The sequence below is a fragment of the Lissotriton vulgaris genome, chromosome 5, assembly GCF_964263255.1.
Source record: "Lissotriton vulgaris chromosome 5, aLisVul1.2, whole genome shotgun sequence".
In the NCBI taxonomy this organism is placed as follows: domain Eukaryota; kingdom Metazoa; phylum Chordata; class Amphibia; order Caudata; family Salamandridae; genus Lissotriton; species Lissotriton vulgaris.
Genome location: NC_141693.1, coordinates 1410180174 through 1410200974, shown reverse-complemented (window position 1 = coordinate 1410200974; position 20801 = coordinate 1410180174).

Here is a 20801-nt window from a genome sequence, read left to right as displayed (position 1 = left end):
CGGCTTCGTATCTGACATTGCTCACTCCCTAAATTAAATCCTAATGTATTTACCTGCTACCAAACGAACATGCCAGACTTTCCCCTCCAAAGTTTATTTCACTTTGATCAAGCACAAATTAAACCTGTGCTTTTCAAACAAGCAAGGACCTAATGATCCTTACGTATCACGTGATTTCAGAAAACCAAAACATGAAAAAATACTCTGAGTAAATTAGCGCCATCTTTCTTTGACAACTGTGCTTTTTGCTGTTCTCCAGTCCCAGAAGCCTACCATCCTGGAGAAGTTCCCTACTATCATGGAACAATGAAGTTAGTGCAATGTGGCTATAATATCTCTGCAACTGTAGTATGGTCTAGGGTCCGCTTTGCGTGCATGTTATGTTAGCATTGCTTATTAGAAGTTTAAATGCCATTTAACCTTTTGCTGCTTTTGCACACAACACTGCATAGCTGTTTTTGTAAGTTAGCCTTCACGAAAGTCTTCATATGAGAAAAGGTTTGTTTTCGACAGCTCTAGACTTACATCGTGCCACTAGTCTGAACAGTGAGTGCTAGAGCCGCCAAGGTTGTCAAAACATGTTAGTTGTTTTTCGACATGTTCGGGTAAGATTTTGGCAGCTCTGAGCCAAGTCGGATTCTGGCGTCCTTATTATCACACACTTGCCATGATTCTCGCACTTGGAAGATTTCCTTTTCCAGGGATGCAGAGAATCAATGCTGATCCAGATGTAATTTACTCTTACTGAGCGGAAAGGTAATGGGGTCCCCCGAACCAAGCCTAAGAGAACTTCTATAGTTTATAATAGATAGTTCCTATATAGGGAGGGTGTTAAAACTAGGCGCTATAGGACCTGTTTTCACCATCATTGTCATATGATTTCTCCTTTTGTATTTTATGGAATTGTAACCATGCTGACCATATTATTTTTAATCATACGTCTGCTTATGTTGGCTAAAAATACTGCACATGAGATCAAGTTGTTAAAATAAATATTTTAACCTAACCAGGTCTCTTCTTTACTCCTGTTGTGGACTGGTATGACAAAAGAGTGTTCTCACTTCTCACTATTCCTGAGTTCGTACTACGTCGCATGTTCTAGGTTGTTTAATCATTGGTTACTTTGCTATAGGACAAAGAGCTAGTGTGACACTGATGCTAGCTGGTTGGGATTTTACTAGGTACGAAAGTGAGTTTCTGGAACACCAAAATTGACTGACGTCCTAGGTCTCTGTGCACAGTTCTGTGTATGAGCACGATCCTTGAAACACAACTAGTTGTCAGTTCACATCAGGCTGCATGGATTTGGTGGGTTTTAACTACTTTAGGGCAGACAGCAACCTGCTGATGTCCACCACACTATCTTTACAGTGCAGTGGACTTCAATGGGTTACCAACAGTGCTGGAAAAGAAAATGTTTCTTGTAAATACACCAGAAACATTTCCTTTTCCAAAATCAAAGTCAGCATGATCTATTGTTATTCTGTATTGCATAGCACAGATACACAGCAAAACAAAAGTGAAAGCAGATCGCACTAATGTAGTTTCTGGGGATCCATAAATGTATTACCACACAGTGTTCTGACACTTCTCCCAATAACAAAAGTACCCCACTTGTGTGACTGAGCTATCACCCGTGAATGGAGAGGCACTCAAAGGCCCAAAATACACAAGGAAACCTCAAGATTCTGCCTTGAACATTGACCAATTTTGTTGATGTTGACAGCTGTGTATTTAGGCCAGGGCTCGTTTTGCATCCAGGAAAACCTGCCAAGATCCAGACGTTTCTTAAAACAAGGTTCCTAAAGAAGTCCGGGGAGGTGTACCTTGCATAGGTCCCACTACCGTTTCTTACACAGAATGCCTCACAAACACCAAACTTTGGCTTAATCATAGAAACTCTTATCACCCAAGATTCCCATTTAGTACATTACTTTTATAGGACCTCAAACCAGCAGTTTATGGGCTATGACCATAAACTGGATAAAGGTAAAGCAGAATTTCAAAGAAGTCAATACATTTCAAATAGCAGGTTGATACTACCCAGATCTTTAATAACAATATAAAAAACTCACAAAATGTTAGTCAGTGTTCTGCACAGATTTGTAGAGAGGTCAATTATAATACAAAAGCTTTCAGCCTGAAATGCCCTGATTATGGTTTCCACAACATTTGGTTCAAATAGCTGCATCCTTAGCATGTTGAGCCTGGCAAGGTTATCTAGTTATAAAACAATTTTTGAAAGGTAGTCTGTCATAGCAGCCCTTTGAGATGTGGCAGACTGTATTATTTATTTATTTGGTGTTTTACTCAGCACAAACATGACCCTGGGTAGGGTATCAGAGTGCTTTACATTACATGTCTTTCACTTCAAACAAACATGCACGCCATATAGGTTTCGTAGCATTACACAAAGTATAGCACATTTCAAGAGATTGTTATGCAACCAAGCCAAAGAAAATGACTCGTGCAGATCCGATTGCTCCCCTCTGTCCTCCTGGGTATCGTAGCGCTATCCCTACGCTGCTTTGCTCTGTGCTCTGTGCCTGCTTTCATCCTGAAACTATATCACTGCGCCGCATTGGGATTTATTTGTGATCTGACCTTAGCGCTGCTTTGTAATTTATTTTCACTGTGCTAAAATCGTAGCGCCGCTTTCTACTTTTCACGTGCTCTGCTCATAGCGCTGCTTTGTGCTGCCCATCATAGCGTCCTCCACTCAGCATTATTATTTGTAATTCCATTTTGCAGTAATAGCGCTCCACTGCTCGCCCCAACCTCCCCCTGCTTAAAGTTGTTATTGTTGCAGCCAACTGCTTAGTGTGACATCCAAGCCCGTCCCTCCAATCACGCTCCCGCCTCCCAGCTGAGCCTGCCTCGCCCCTCCCCTTTCACCATCCACTTATGACAGGAGCTTTTGCGCGCAGCGGTCACGCGCAGGGGTCGCGCCCCAGTTGCGCCGAAGGTGCGCCGAAGGTGCGCCAAAGGTAAGCCCGTCTACGCCCGTCCGGGCCTGGACCGCGCCCAGCGCCAGTCCCCCCTGGTCCCTGTACCCCCCACCCCACCCGCTTCTCTTACGACGCCTCCACCCTCTTAGCCCTAAACCCCGGCCGACTCCACAACTGTGTCCAAGCCGCTCCCGGACACATCCATGGACCCTTCTCCTGCTACTCCTGCAAGTTCGACGGCATCAAGATCGAGTTCTCATCCACGAACACAAAACATTCACCTGACACCAACCACCTACAATGCATCCTGCTCAACACCCGCTCAGTCCACAGGCACGCCATCGACCTCTGGAATCTACTAGACACCATCTCTCCAGATGTCGCCTTCCTTACAGAAACATGGATGAACACCTCTTCTGCCCCAGACATCACCATTGCCATCCCGGAAGGCTACAAGATCATCCGTAAGGACCGTCCCGACCAAACAGGAGGAGGCATCGCTATTGTCCATAAGAAATCCATCCGCATCTCAACCAGCTCAGACGTCAATCTCGCCAACACTGAACACCTTCACTTCCAGGTCCACATCGACCCCAAGACCACACTCAGAGGCACCCTCCTCTACAGGCCACCAGGACCCCGTGCACAATTCAGTGAGGACATAACAGACTTCATCACCCCACACGCCCTCCCCTCCGAGGATTACATTCTTTTGGGAGACCTCAACTTTCACCTTGAAAAGAACAACGACCGCAACGCCACCACCCTTCTGCACAATCTCGCCAACCTCGGACTTAAACAACTTGTCACTACCCCCACCCACATCGCAGGTCACACACTCGACCCTATCTTCACCTCCAGCAAACATGTCTCCTTCAGCCACTCCACAACTCTCCATTGGACGGACCACAGCTGCGTTCACTTCACCTACAACAAGACCCCAACCAACAACCATCCTCAACCCATTCTGCGAAGAAACTGGAACAAAATCACCATCGACCAGATCTCCTCATCGCTTCTTCAAAACCCCCCTGCCCACTCCTCAAACCCCGACCAAGCAGCCATTAACCTCACCCATTGGCTATCCAACAGCGCCGACATCCTAGCACCATTGAAAAAACATCAAATCAAACTAGGCAGCAAGAAGGCCTCCTGGTTCAACGATGATCTTAAGAAATCTAAGAAACTCTGTCGATCCCTTGAGAAGGCCTGGAAAAAAGACCCAAACACCAGCACCAAGGACGCCTTCAAAAACGCCACCCGTATACACCACCAACTGATCAGGAATGCCAAGAAAGCCGCTTTCAAGGACCGACTAGATAGCAACGCCCACAACAGCAAGGAATTATTCAACATCGTCAAGGAATTTACCAACCCCTCAGCCAACTCCAACGACATCACCCCCTCTCAAGCCCTCTGCGACTCCCTAGCCTCATTCTTCCACAACAAGATTGCAGACATCCACAACAGCTTCGACAACCGACCCGAAGACCATCCCACCCAACCCTCTGCAGGACCTCCACCCCCCTTGAACATCCTCAATGACTGGAACCCAATCTCCACTGAGGACACCATCCGCCTGATGAACTCTATCCACTCAGGATCCCCCACAGACCCATGCCCTCACCACATCTTTAACAAAGCAGACTCCATTATAGCACCGCACCTCCGAGACGTCATCAACTGCTCCCTCAACTCCGCCACCTTCCCGGAAAGTTGGAAACATGCCGAACTCGGCGCCCTGCTGAAGAAACCCACAGCCGACCCCTCCGAACTCAAAAACTACCGCCCCATCTCGCTCCTTCCATTCCCGGCCAAAGTCATCGAGAAAGCTGTCAACAACCAGCTCGCCGCCTTCCTCGAAACCAACAAATCCCTCGACTCTTCACAGTCCGGCTTCCGAGCCAAACACAGCACTGAGACCGCACTCATCGCAGCAACAGACGACATTCGAACTCTGCTAGACAACGGAGACACAGTCGCCCTCATCCTCTTCGACCTCTCCGCAGCCTTTGACACAGTTTGTCATAGCACCTTAATACAACGCCTCAGAAACATCGGAATCCAAGGAAAAGCACTGGAATGGATCACCTCGTTCCTTGCCGGAAGAACTCAGAGAGTCCGCCTTCCACCATTCAAATCAGAAGCTACCGAAGTCATCTGCGGCGTGCCACAAGGATCTTCACTCAGTCCCACCCTCTTCAACGTATACATGAGCCCCCTCGTGGCTATCGCACGCCAACACAACCTCAACATCATCTCCTACGCCGATGACACTCAACTGATACTATCACTCACCAAAGACCCCAACACCGCCAAAACCAACCTACATGAAGGAATGAAAGAAGTAGCCGAATGGATGAAGCACAGCCGTCTAAAACTGAACTCTGACAAAACTGAAGTCCTTATCCTTGGTACCTCCCCCTCCGCCTGGGATGACTCTTGGTGGCCAGAGGCCCTTGGAAAAGCACCCATCCCGACGGACCACGCACGGAACTTAGGTGTCATCCTGGACTCCTCACTCTCTATGAACAGACAAGTCAACGCCGTCTCATCTTCTTGCTTCAACATTCTTCGCATGCTCAAAAAAACTTTTTGCTGGATCCCCACCGAAACTAGAAAAACGGTCACCCACACACTGGTCACGAGCCGCCTTGACTACGGAAACACCCTATACGCTGGTACCACCGCAAAACTCCAGAAAAAACTCCAACGCATCCAGAACGCCTCAGCCAGACTCATACTAGACATCCCGCGTAAAGACCACATCTCCGAACACCTGAAAAACCTCCACTGGCTTCCCGTTAACAAGAGGATTACTTTCCGCCTCCTAACCCACGCACACAAAGCACTCTACGAACTTGGACCCAAATGCCTCAACTCACGACTTTCCTTCTACACCCCCTCCCGCCACCTACGATCCTCCAACCAAGCCCTTGCAACTGTACCTCGCATCAACAAAACCACCATGGGAGGCAGATCCTTCTCCTACCTGGCAGCTAAAACCTGGAACTCACTTCCCACTCACCTTCGCCTCACTCAGAACCACCTTACATTCAGAAAGCAACTTAAAACCTGGATATTCGACAAGTAATTCCCCACCCTTCCTCAAGCGCCTTGAGACCCTCTGGGTATGTAGCGCGCTATATAAATGAATTGACTTGACTTGACTTGACTTGTACATTGTTCTGTGAGAGAAACATTGGAGTTTTACCAATCATATATACAAGACAGAAATTAGGTTAATGTTCAATGAAAGGTAGCATATGTATGGTCAAGAAGGATCTATGATAATGTCTATAATACTGAGATTATGGAAGAAATTTGCTCATATAAAAAGGTTTGACTTAATTTTTTACTGCAGCCATAGACAAAATTCTTCTAATGTTCGGGGGTAGAGCGTTCCATATTCTAGGCTCTGCACCAGAAATAGCTCGTTCATAAGTTCTTTTCTTACGGAAACGGGCCGATTTCAGTAATAGATCTCCGTGACTTTGGGTAACAGGGCATCCTTCTGATAGAATTATTTTTTGAGCCAGACACACTGGTGTTTTGTAGATTATCACTTTGTGAGTGATGCATGCCATTTTTTGTTGTTTTCTTGCTTCGTACAGTAACCAATTAAGCGTTTTCAGATGAGGAATGATATGGTTGAATTTTCTGGAGCCAGTTATAGGTCTTGTGGCCCCATTAAGACAGGCTTTCAGAGGGGCTGTTGAAATCTTGGGAAGACCAGCTGGAGTTGTGCAACCATACTCAATCCTTGAAATGACTAATGCCTGGACTGCTCTTTTAAGGTCTGAGTTGTTTATAAAAGATTTCAGCTTTCCGAGGTAGCTTAAGTGAAAGCGGGTGTTCTTTGTCATTGTGTTAATATGTGATAACATTTTCAGGTTTTTGTCGAGTATAATACCCAGTGATTTGGAAGAATCAACAATCCTTGAAATACAGTTTAATGCCGTGATCAGGTTGGTCCACTCTGGGATGATTGTGGCGTTTTTCTTGGGGGAAATCAGCAGGATATTTGTTTTATGCGGGTTAAGCTTGAGGTGATTGCTGGTTAGCCAATGGATGGTACTCTTTAATGTCTGGTTCATGATACCAATCTCTTCTATTGATGATATTTTGATGTAGAGCTGCATGTCATCTGCGTATATGTGGAAGGATATGTTTGCTTGTTGTAGGGTTTCTGTGATTGGCTCTATACACAGATTGAATAGAGCAGGGGATAGTGTTGAGCGCTGAGGAACACCAATATCATTTCTGGATGAAGCTGATCATGTTTGGTTGACTATGAATGATTGCAATCAGTTCTCTAAAAATGAGCTAAACCACTTTAAGACTGGGCCCTCTAAATCCATTCTATTTTTCAAGCAATCTAGTATTTTAGCATGGTTTACCGTGTCGAATGCCGATGAAAGGTCGAGCAGGATTAGGAGACAGGTTTTGTTGCCATCGACGGCAAGTAGAGCGTCACCCACGATGTGCAGTATTGCTGTTTCAGCACTGTGGTTTTGGTTTGACTCCTGACTGGAAGTCATTCAACAGATTGAATTCAGAGATGTGAAGGCTCAATTGCTGTTGTACATGTTTTTCAGGACTTTGGCTAGCATGAGAATGTTTGTTACTGGTCTGAAGTTGTTCTGGTCTGAAGGGTTCTCCAGTGTTTTTTTTAGGATTGGAGTGACTTACCCTGTTTTTATGCAGTCCAGTAATGAGCCTTGTGATAGCGATGCATTAATAATCATTGTCCATGAAGGGATGAGAAGATATTTTATTGTAGAACAACAATTTGTGGGTAGAGGATTGTTGCAATTATTGTTTGGTTTAATGGTTGAGATAATCTTTGCAATATCGAAGTCACTAAGAGGCTTGAATTCTGACCAAAAAGCATTATTTTTAGGCGTTTCCAGAGCTGGTTGACAGTGAAGCTCATCTGAGGTGCTCTTTTTGTGTGGAGGGCAACTAGCTGCTTCTTTCAGCTCCATCGATTTGGCTTTGGATGTGAAGAAGGAGGAGAAGTCTTCACTGCTTAGGTTTGATTTTGTATTTGTTGGTGCAGATTTGGCCATTTTATTGGATTGATCTTTTAGCAGTTCTAATAGTTTCCTGTGTATTTTTTTTGCATTATCCAGTTCTTTACTAAAGAATTATTTTTGTGAATTTAGAATTATTTTATTGTAGGCATTTCTGGCCTGTCTTATTTGAGTTGAATGGGGAGAAGAAGGATGTTGTTACCATTTATGCTCTGTGAATCTGAGAGATTGTCTTTCCTAAGTAAGGAAACTGTTAAACCAAGGGTTTTTACCTTTGTCAGAAACCCTTTTGAGTTTTAAAGGGGCTATGTTTTCAATAATACCCGACATTGTATTGTTGTAATAATCCATGAGGTCACTAACGGCTACCATGTTGTTTGGTTGTTGCAGTTTTGTCTCACAGCTTGTTGCAAGGTTATCCAAATTAAGCCCTCTGGTGTCTCAAATCCATTTTCTGGGTTTTATTGATTGTGGGAGGTTTTGTTTTTATCTGGGGTATTTGGAAGGTAATGATGTGGTGAGAAGACCAGTCGCAAAGGATGATCTCAATTATATCAATAGTTTTTTTTCTTTGGAGATTATCCAATCGAAGGTGGAACCTTTGGAATGAGTTGGTAGATAGCATTTTTGCGATTGATCATCAAGGAAGGCTTTGAGAAGCTTAATCTGACAGTCCATCTGATCCTTTCAGTGAAGATTGAAGTCTCCTACGAAGATCTCATTTGAATGGGGATTAGAGTTTGTTGTGATGATTTCAATCAACTGGTCTATAAATATGGTATTTTTGCCTGGGGTGGGTGATAAAAAGCATGTAGTTTGCAGATTTGAATGTCATGGGATCTTAAGGACAAACCAAGATATTCACATGATTCCAGGGGGTCAGACTGTATTTTCATCATGGCAATGTCTGCTCTATATATACATTCGATGCCTCCTCCCTTTTTGTTTGGTCTGTCTAATCTCACAATGCAGTAGTTTGGGAGGACTAACAGATCTAGGCATAGGGAGGATGAGTCATATAGCAATAATTCTGTTAGGATGGGTCCGTCAATATCCTGGCTTAATATGAGGTTGGCTATGTCCGCTGCATGTTTCTTTGCTGATCGACAGTTAAGTAGTAGACACAGAATGGGTTTCTGTGGCTTGTTCTTTGAAGAATCTTGCTTATCGGTAATTAATGTCACATTTTTTAGGTTGTCAAAGTTTGGCATTCTATTGCTCGTCTTCATAATTATTCTTGCGTTAATTGGGACTGACTGAATGAAATGTTCATATGATTTCATTGGAGGAATTTGAGATGGTTTATAAAATAGCAAAAGGGTTTGTATCTCATTGTCAGTCAGATATCTAAGTTGACTATGAGGACAATATAGTCTGCTTGTTGCTCCCAATGGGATAGATTTTTGTTCATTTTGGGTTTTGTGGGTTGATTTCTGTAGGAGCTCCACTTTTGATAGACATTTTTCTGATAAGAGTAGTAGGTTCTTCATATCTCTGATAGCTAATTGCATGGCTCTATAAGTCTTGCTTGATTGAGAGCTGAGATTAGCAGTCTCTGATCTTGAGTGAGGGGCACTGAGATTTTCAGACTCCATTCCATGTTGAGGACTGATGGAAGGTTGTATCAATGGCCCTATTGGTATGTTAGCATAAGTTGTCTCTGGGGGAATGGGGCTATTTTTAGACTTTTCTGTGCATATATTCATATAGCTTGTTACTGTTTCACCTATCCAAGTGCCAATGACCAACACTAGCCTTTCTGCGCACGAGCCCAATGTACTCTGCCACGCATGCGCCGTCTTGACACACTACTGTGTCTGCGTGCGCAACAAGCCAACACGCTACTAATGGAGGCTTGGGCGTTCAGTAAGTTGTGAGCAGCTGTCAGAGAGGCACTCGGACCCCCTTTCCTGCTACGCCGAAACAGCCGATATTAAGTAAGTGTACCCCTGGCTAGGAAGCTACGCTTAGCATTCTGAATCTCTTTATGTAATTTTAACCACGTACTGACAAACGTGTCTTTGTAGTTCCAGGCGCCAATATTTACCTATTGCCATAGCGACGAACGCGCTAACAGATTCCCCTATACTGTTAATTCTTTTTAATTTTCCAAGTAAGTTGTTTTGCCCTTTTTCTGCCTTCCTATTGTAGCTGTGTAAAATAGTAATTTAAAGGTTCTAACCACTATCTTTCATTCTACAAAGTTCAAGTAGGACCCTCGTTCAAATTAAAAGTGACTGAGCGCTACTTGGATCATCCCATTGAGAGATCTTAATTGATTAAAACCAATGTAAGTTTTCCCCTGCGAATACTCGTTAGTAAATATGGTTGTTTTTAGCTTTACACAACCACAACCTTTTTTTAAACTGCATGATTCTTAAACTTGGCCATAATTACCATATAACCATATACTCTAGCAACCCCTAGGCCAATTCTGTGACCTAAACTATAATTCGTTAGCATATGAGTATAGTCACAATGTTTGCAGTGTCTAAAATATTTTACATTACCTCCAGATTCTCTCCAGAAAAGCGACAACCAATTCAGTTGCATTGTCAAAAACCATCCTTGCCTAATAACGCATCGGCAAGGTAAAGTTAAACATTTTCAGCCATTCAATTGCTTTAAATAGTGCATGTACTTATATATAACCTTAGCCCATTTTTGGTTAAATAAGCGCTGCACACTAAGGTGAGGTAAAAATATGTGCCTCCTTTTATTTATTTTTCTACAATTTGATTAAACGCGCATGTGAAAATATATGAACATGTGCATGCTAATCCTTTAATCCCCGGGAGCACATAACCAATGCAAGTTAAAGCATACATGTAGGAATGCAAGTTAAAGCATACATGTAGGAAAACAACGTGTAACTGAAATCCCTAATCTTACAGTTTCAGGAGGCTCATCAGTCCTGATGATGATCTAAAGCTATATAGATCGAAACGCCGTCGACCCGCCCAAGGAATTTCACTCGTTCTATTGTATATAATTGTTGTGTTTTTAACCTTGTTGTTGTTGTGTGACAGTCCGTTCACTTTGATCACTTATGTCACCTCCTGCACCGTACTATTCACTTGAGCACCTGAAATACAGTATAATTATTTATGTATATCCTTAAAAAAGAGAGTAAAATAAAAGTTCCTACCTGTACCTACAATTTTTGCTCCCTAGCGCTTATTAAATACTCGCTACTTTTCAACTTTCTCCCTAGGACCTTATTAGGCCTACCTTGAACCATTGTTCCTTAAAAAGTGTCCTATGTATACATCTTCAGTTATCCTGGTCCAAGCCTGTTGAGTCTCTCCTACTGACTTTTTCCAGTAGAGGGAGAGGACCGGAGTTGGGGCTTCATTGGAAGCTATAAGCTCTGTGGTATGTTGATTTGGGGAGATGTGGGCTGTTACTCATAACTTTGGAAGTTCTGGATTCCTGTTTTGATTGTTGTGACTCATTAACTTAAGTTTTCTATCTTGGTCGATTGATTCCAGAGGAGGGAAATGGCTTGCAATTTTTTATTTGGTCGTTTACTTGATTGAGAGCTGTTAAGAACGTATTCTTTTAAGGTTGAGAAATATTCATCAAATAGTTCCAGATCTTTGTTGGCGGCTTGTGAGAGAATTGTGCTGTTTTTTTTAGTACGTTATATTTGGTGTTGCACTTAGTTTTCAAGAGGGTGAAATTAGCAACTTAGTGCCATAAGGAATATTTCTCGTTTCCTGTACTTTAAGCATCTTATTTAGGGTATTGCTCCATTTTGCTGTTTTAGTTGTGAAGTATATAAGGTCAATAATAATGGTGCCTTTTTTAATGTTGAAGGAAGGGTCTGAGATTAAGGTTTATGGGATCTTTCTAAGTAAATTATGTTTAAAGGTTTTGGTGGCATTATTACAGAGATCAAAGGGGTATGAGATTGAAAAGGAGTTCCTTACTTCAGGTATCAGCTGGGACCCTGTCATGGTTATGAATAATACTTATCTAACCTATCAGCCTTAATGAAGGGTGCTCACACTGTAGATCTGTTTCTATAGTCAAGTTGTCCTCGAACTCAGTGTAGCAGACCTGTTTTAATGCTCGTGGTACAAAAGGGGGTGGTAATGGACGGAGCATCTGAACCAATCAAACACTCACACCCAGTCAAAAGATCTGGGTTTAATCCATCACCGTTCTTTAGCCCACTCTGCCACCCCAGTTCGGACATGGCTATATGCAAATCAGTCTGACCCTGTGCCTCATGGGAACAGTCCAGCCCAAACTGCCAAGCCATGCCTTCCCTGGACCGGAAAAACAAGCTTCCAAGGACCGGTTTCTGGCATTCCAGCCGTCTTCAGCCCGGCTTGCTTGAATCCAGGGACAAAGTGAGCAAGGGACTCATGTCTGAGCATACCCTGCCACACTTATGGTGGCAAAAAGCGGTACAAAAGGGGGTGGTAATGGATGGAGCATCTAAACCAATCAAACACTCACACTCAGTCAAAAGATCTGGGTTTAATCCATCACCGTTCTTTAGCCCACTCTGCCACCCCAGTTCAGACATGGCTATATGCAAATCTGTCTGACCCTATGCCTCATGGGAACAGTCCAGTTTTAATGCTCATCTGTATTTCTGAGGGCAGGTGCTCTCTTTCATAAATGCACTTGTTGCGATGGGTACTTGGTCGTTTTGATGAGAAAGCATTGAGGTGTACTGGCCAATCCAAGATGGCTGCCGCTGATAGCTCAAAACTGGGGTGTAGTCCTATACCTCTTTTGCTGCACCAGCCTTCCCTATGATATAGTCCTCTTTCACTTTCCATTTACTATTTACCGTGGGTGGTCCTTTTTTGTTTTTTTATTTTATTGTGGCCATGTACCGCAGTCCTACAACTCTTTCCATAGGTTGGTGTAGATTGAATAGATCTTTTTCTAACTATATAGATGTGCCTGCCATTTTGAGGTAGGAAACCAGTGGTGTATTAAAATGAACCCAAAATGGGGCCCCTACCCTGCCCCCCCCAACCCCCACCGGGTCATCAAAAAAGACAATTGTGCACCCGGCATTGTCAAATGTGCAAGCATGAAGGTGCCGCTCAAACCGCCTGTGGAATTATTAAAGCCAAAGGACTAGCTCTCCAGACCACAGTTCATCACTCTAAATCACAGCTTTGCCTGCGCAACTGTGCCTGAGCGCATCAGATCTTACTTTGCAGACAGCAAACGTTGAGCCCCTCAGTCCCCTTAGGTCATTTCAGATTCAAACTACTGCTAGTTAGGGTATTTGCCACCATTTGCAGTGGGCATATTAACCTAAAAAACGATCTGGCTGCTGCAAACAAAATAATGATCTCTAGAGCTGAAACATTGCTATTGTGGCTAATGCAAGGTCAGTCAAATGCAAGTCATACCTGAGTTGTGATAATTTTGCCTCAGCACAAAAGGCTAATCAAAGCACCATGCCATACTGGAATCTGGAGTTTCCTGATTGGAGATTGCTTCTGAATGACTGGTAGGTTTAGGTAGTGACAACCACGTATATATCCGGAATAGGAAATATCGTGAAAGTTTAGGCTTAAGAACAAAATTACTCAATGTCCTGTACAGTTGACATACCATAAATGATAGGTGAGATGGGAGTTCAGCTAATGCAACTGAATTCTTGGCTTCTCAGCTGTGACAGTGTACTAGTGTTGGTATTACCTTTCATATCAGATCCTCATAAACAACACTGTGGAAACTCACAGGATTCCATAATTTCCCCTCTACTATTCAGCATCTACCTACCAGACTTACCAAATCTGATTAAATCATTCAACCTCAGCTGCTAAAACCACGAATAAGAAACCAACATTTTACAATTGATGGCATAGAAGTCCTCTTTTTCAGGCAGAAGAAACTTTTTCTTCTGCCTATGGTTTTGCCTTAACATAATAGTTGGTTTTGTATGGTTTTCTCTTAATAACTACCAACAGAGAAAGAAAACCTGGTTTGAGTTTCTGATCATACTCACCTGGACTAATCCATTCTATATTATCGGAAGATACAATATAAGGTGAGTATTGATACAACATATCTGACATAAGCCACTCATCATTCCTTCCAAACTATGGTACCCAGGACGTACATCTACCTCATTCCCCCCTTCTGTCCCTCCAGCTTAAATTAGGGTTTATTCTTTAAAAGAAAGGTAAATAGACAATAAGATTTCCCAACCATCTCCAAAATTAAGGAATAAAACAAAATTTAAGAAAAATCAACAGGAGGCCCACTAGATCTTTCTTTATATATAATGCATACTGGTTTTTCTCTCATTCTTTATTGTGTTTTTTCGACTATCATAAATCTGTGTGACAACTCTGTCTATGAACTATGTTCTCCCATATGCTGTAAAATGATAACTGTCTCTATTGTAAAATGATATATGATTTAATCAAACTATGTCCCGTCATTTGTCTTCTTGACTGTTAATCATGCTCTTTTATATATGATGAAATGATGTACGTTTTAATTCAATCATGTCTCAGAAATGTTGTAGTTATTGTTAAGACAATAGAATGAGCACATGTTATGCGGACCATCAAGTTATTGCATCAAAAAACACTGGCTTAGTTGTTCGAATGAATTATAATGACACTCATGCACTGTTTAGCACAGAGATATAGAACTTTAAATATATTGTCCATTTTACTTTCAGTGACAAGATGGTAGTGTCCTGAGGAAGACACTTTTACTGTGTCGAAACACGTAGATGGAACCATCTCCACATTGTATCAAATCAGTGTTATATCAATTGAGAAAAACTTTTTTATTGCTTTTTTAACCCATATGTCAATGAATTTGTTCATGATATTTTTATACAGTTTATTAAATTGAAACCTTTGTGCAAATTTCAGTGTTTCATTATTTATTTTTTCGCCTGATACTTTGCTAGTGTATATTTGTTGCCTGGGTGCTTTATTTTCTGTAATAGAAGTCCTCTCCAACTTGATGACTGCCTCTAAGTCATAAATACATGCATGGATGATGAATAACCATCTAAAGCTAAATACTGCATAGAGTATTTTTCCAGCAGAAAAAAATACTAGCCTACTGCTGTATGGCCTAAAGAACATGAGGCCCCTCCAACAATGTCAAGAGAAGTAAGAAACCTAGTTATAACCCTGGATTCAGATACATATTTAATACCATGTTACAAGCGGAAAACAATATTCCAAATTTGACTATGCAGACAGCCTACACCCTGGCACACCTGCATTCATCATATGCAAGATACAGTTCATCCAAAATGTTGCTGCAAGACTTGTTCCCTGTCTTCACCCAAGAGAACACATGACGCCAGTCTTGCAATCACTCCACTGACTTTCTGTAGCGAGAAGGGCACTGTTCAAGGAACTTTGCTTTGTTTACAGAGCATCCAACTGAAAGGACCAGTATACCTAGAAGCTAAATTCAAGCAATTTAAACAAATCAGGACATTGCGCATCAGGCTTGCAGCACTCTTCATTCCACTTTACCATAGGAAATATGTAGGAGGCACTGCTTTCTCAGTACAAGCTGCCATCATCTGAGGCTCCTTATCAGCCATTATTCGAAGTACCCAGGAGCCTATAACCTTCAGTCGACAATTGGAAACATGGATATTTCCAGGGCAACTACACCACCCACATCCCAGCAACAAAACTTGGAAAGACAGTCACACTCTCAAGCTCAATCTTTAGTTTATAATCCATAGGATGGAAGCAACCCGACCAGCAAACTTAGTTCGATAAGCAGGTAAGTTAAAAAGGGCTGACTCATGCTTTGCTAGGGTATTATATAGTTATGCAATCTTATTCATAACATTTCTGCCTCACATTAATACTAATGCCCCAAGATCTAGTAGTCAGCAGTCAATTGTAACTTACACCTCTTATATTCAATTGAGGCACATTTGTTACGAGGGTTGTCAATCACCAGTACTTTGCAGCCAATCGACCAGCTATCACTAAATGAACAGATATGGAATAATTGAAGAGATCTGTCACATACTGCCAGTCAATCTGAGGACTTTATTCCAGTCCATGACTGCAAGTACTAAATATCTATGCACTATGGCCACTTGTTTCATCTCACAATGACTTTCAGATATGAGATGATAGTGACAATGCACATCCAAGCACATCTCTCCACTTCTCTCTCTTTCCAACAGTGCCAAAACTGGCCAAGAACTATACACTGGGGATAGGTTTATTAAGATTTTGCGTACATTTTGTGGTGCAGCCCAGAAACAAAATCACTTTTGTGTACACTTTATATTGCTTTGTGAGGTTTAGTAAATACAAAGTGAAAGAGGTGAGGTGATGAGGGGATTTTATAAAGCGCACATTACCCAGAGCTAGGCGGATCAAGGACCGAGGACATGGCAGCAAGCCATGAAAGATCTACGTCACTTAGTTGTTACCAGCGGAAGAGAGCCAGGTCTTTAACTGCTTTCTGAATAGCTGCAATCTAGAGTGAGACCTGAGTGAAAGAGGAAGAGAGTTGATTAACTTCCCCCCCCCCCTATCCCCCCCCCCCGGGGAGGTCAGCACTCTGCTGCCTCAGTTTGCTTATTTGATTCTGGGGATCAGGACCATGTTTGCCGAGCTTGATCTTAGTGTCCTACTGGGCGCATACCAGGTGAAACGTTCCTGAAAATAGAGCGGACTGGTACAGTGAAGAGCCTTATGTATAAGACACAGAGCCTTAAAAGTGATTCTCTTCTCCACTCTCAGCCAATGAAGCCCATGTGGCAGGTGAGATACTGGTTTGAAGTTGGGATGTTCAAGAGGGTTCTGGCCATCGCGTTTTGTAGGGAATGCAATTTTTTTAAGCAGATACTTCAAAGTGCCCAGATAAAAGGAATTGCAGTAATCTAATTTGGAACCTATAAGGGCCAGCATGACAGTCTCTCTGTAAATCCGTTGGGATGAACGGCAGAATTATTTTGAGAACATGAAGCATAAAGTAGCCCCCAAGGTCACTGCATTGGTCTGAGCATCGAAACATAATTTGGTGTCAAAGATGACTTCCAAGTTTTTTGCCTTCTGCACATGCTTGGGCAGATCTCCCAGGTCCTGAGGCCACCAGGATCCATTCCAAAAGGAAGTCTCTTACCCAAAGAGCTGCACCTCCGTTTTTTCCAAATTTAGCTGAAGACCATTCTCCTTCATCCACCCTGCAACTGTGGCCATACAGTTGCTGAAATTGTTGGCATCTTTTTCAAACTGGGATGAGACAGACACCACTATCTGGGTGTCATCTGCATAAGAGAGTACATTCAGGTCGAAACTCAGAATAAGTTTCCCCAGGGGGGGATATACACATTAAAAAATCTGGGGCTGAGTGCTGATCCCTTGGGGCACTCCGCAGGGGAGGGAGAAGGAGCTGGATTTTGTATCTCCCACCTCAACCCACTGTTTTGGAGAAAAGAGCTTAGCATAATTAGTGCAGTGCACCTGAAGCCCAAGCAGTGCAGGTGCTTCATAAGAAGTGCTTGGTTGACCATATCAAAGGCCGTGAGAACAAGTAAAATGAATGCAGCTCTGCCGCCTTTGTCCACTCTGACTCTGATCTCCTCTGATGCGGCCACCAGTGCGGACTCCGTACAATGGTTCGCTCTAAACCCATATTGAGGGGGGTCAAATAATTGATGGGTGTCTAGAAATGTCAACATTTCCACATTCTTAGCCTTCTCTTTCACCTTGGCCGGGAACAGGAGTCAGGAGATTCGTCTGTAACTATCTACCCGCTTGGGGTCTAAGGAGGGTTTCTTCACCAAATTAAGAATTGAGGTCCTCTTCCAAATTTCAGGGTAGTGCCCTGAGCTCAATTCTTGATTTAGTAGATCCTTGAGTAGCCCAGATAGCTGGCAAGCCAGCTTATTTATGATCCCAAGAGGGCAGGAGTCAGAGGGGGCCCCTACTAGATGGAGCTCATAAGGGACGTTGTTTGTCCAAAATGAGAGGTGAAAACATCTCAAAGGTGGGAAGTGCTCCATGACCCATGAAACGGCCCGAGTATGGGGCCTCATCCAGTTTAGAAATAGAGTCCGTACTTGATGACTGCTGGGAAAATACCTCAAACATACGGTTAACCTTGCATTGGGAAAATTCAGTCAACTTATTGCAGAAAGATTCATCTGAGACGAAAGAGTTGCTGTTGTTCCAGTTCAACAACTCTTTGAATGTTTTGAAAAGATCCCTGGAGGAATTATCTGCTAGTCTGATTTTTCCTGTGAAAAATGTGGTTTTCTTGGCTTTAATGGGTTCTTTGTATTCCACCAGGGTTTTTTGTATGTGGCTTTTTTTCCAGGAGAGTAATCAACTCTCCAAACACCCTCATCGTGCCTACACCTCAGCTGTACTATTTTCAAAGCTAGTGAAAACCACAGAGCCAATGGGTTTTTCCTGTGGCACTTTAGTACACGCTGTGTCCAGCCAGAGGGTGTAGTTAGTAACCCGAAACAGAAGGAGGAGCCACATTGGCAAGAACCTCCTGTAGAGCATCTACTTTGACATCCTTCCAGGGCCTATATTTAACAATCCTAGCTGTACTGTTCAATTCAGCTCTGGTGCTTGGAATCGTGATTGAATAAAAGATGGCCTTGTGGTCCGACCATAGGAGTGGAAGGATTTTGTCAATGCCAAGTTCAGCGTTGTTTGTAAAGATACCATCCAGCATATGGTTGACTACGTTAGTAGGTGCTTCAATCTGCTGGGCTAAGATGAAACTGCTAAGAGTATCGATCAGATAGCCTGTATCCACATTTGGGGCAGCTCCAACTGAAAATTAAAGTCCCCTACCAGATTAAAGTTAGCATACGTTATACTGGACTCCATGAAGGATTGGATTATATCAATAAAACCAATCCTTGGGCCGGTTGGCCAATATATTAGCAATCCTTGGAATACGTAGGATTTGTTCAGGTCAATACTAAACCTAAGTGCCTCACAGTCTAAATGAGGCATTGGTGTGAAACTAGCCACAAACAAATTGCGATATACAATCGCTAGCCCGCCGCCTTTTTTATCACTTCTATCTAGCCTTTCTATATTGAACCCGCAGGGGATTGCAGCTTTGATGTCTGGATCAGACGTACTGTTGGCCCAGGTCTCCGTGAGAAAAGTGATGTTGGGATCGTGCTGGGCAATTAGATCTGTGAATTTAAATGTATGCTTGATGAGAGACAGTGGACTGGAGAGTCAGGGTCCGGGAAGTCTCACCAAGAGTATATGCGGTAAGAGAACATTAAAAAATTTAAAAATATGTGCAGAATAACCAGGCTAAAAAGTGCAACTAAAATGATTCAGGCTTTAAAAACAATGTCCACACAGTACCCCTTAAGCAACAAGTATTATAAAGCACTCTGCTCTGTGTAACCACAAGATAAGTAACAAGCTAAGTGCCCTTGCCACGCCAAATGGAGTTGATCCGCTGTGCGCCCTGCCCCTCTCCAGCTTTTATGGCTTTGTAATTAAAAAAGACTGGCACCTCAACCCCCAGAATGGCTCCCTACCCGGAGATGAGACCGTGTGTGATGTGGCGTGAAAGCCTTCTCCTGACCCTTTCCACTCAAACCGGAAAAACCGGATGGTGGACCGGAAAGTCAGGGTCTGGGAAGTCTCAGCAAGAGTAAATGTGGTAAAAGAACGTTAGAAATGCGCCAAAATAACCAGGCTAAAACGCGCCACTAAGATGATTAAGGCTTTAAAATCAATGTCCCTGCTCTACCCTTTAAGCAACAAGTATTATTAAGCACTCTGCTCCATGTAACCACAAGATAAGTAATGGGCTAATTGACCTCGCCTTGCCAAACGAGTTGATCCCAAAGTAACACAAGGCAGCACAAGTTATCATCTTGCTTTGGGAAGGCGTACCATGGATGGAGCATGGGCCTCTGCTTGCCTTGGGTGGAATGATTTTCTCTCCTCTCCAAGTGCTGAAAAATGATCTCCGGGTTGAAGAAAGGCACATTGTGTGAAAGCGATAGTGAGGTTCAAAGGAGTAACTCTTGGCAAAGATAATAAATATGACGAGAAAAGTGAGGGCTACTGTCCGAGTGGACCACGGTGACAGGAGTAATCCAAGGACTTTCAATATGTGGACCAAAGGGAATAAATCTTGAGTTAACTGCCAGGATAGTTGTTTGAAGATCAGAATTAATTGGGCACTTAACCCGGGATTCCTGAAGGTTCTCTGTAGTGTATAATTGGGTGTTGCACTTCGCTTTGTTTCCCTTAGGGATATACAGAACTCTTTGCGCCCTCTCTGTGTGGCTTCATGCTAGACAATGTGTTTTACCTTTGAGAACCTCAACAGAAATTATGTGATGCTGACACCTTTCTCTGCTTCTTTTTTTTAACAATTCTTTTTATTAAAGCGAGAATCAGTAGAGGACACAGTACAGAAGAGTCTTGTCATAGCCAATATAACACCTTCGGGGTACAGGAATCAAGAATACATACATGTCAAAAACCATTACGGGGATGGAGGTTAGGCGTGGGCGGAAAATCCGTTCCGCTCGCGGATTTTGCGGATTTTCGGGAAATCCGCAATCCGCGAGATTTGCGAATTTCCCGCAAAATCCGCAAATCCGCGAGCAGCGGATTTTGCTCGCACTGCTCGCACTGTTCGCGTGAGTTCGCGCCCCGCGAATAAGTGCAAAATTGCAGAAATACGATCTTAGCAAAACTGAAAGTAACTACTTACCAGGTTCAAAAGTTCAGGCTCATCATTAGTAGCCATTTCCTGGAGTGCTTCCTGAGGGGCCCCTCCAGAGTTCAGTTGCCAGTTGAAACTAGTATGTGACCCTGCTCTGAAC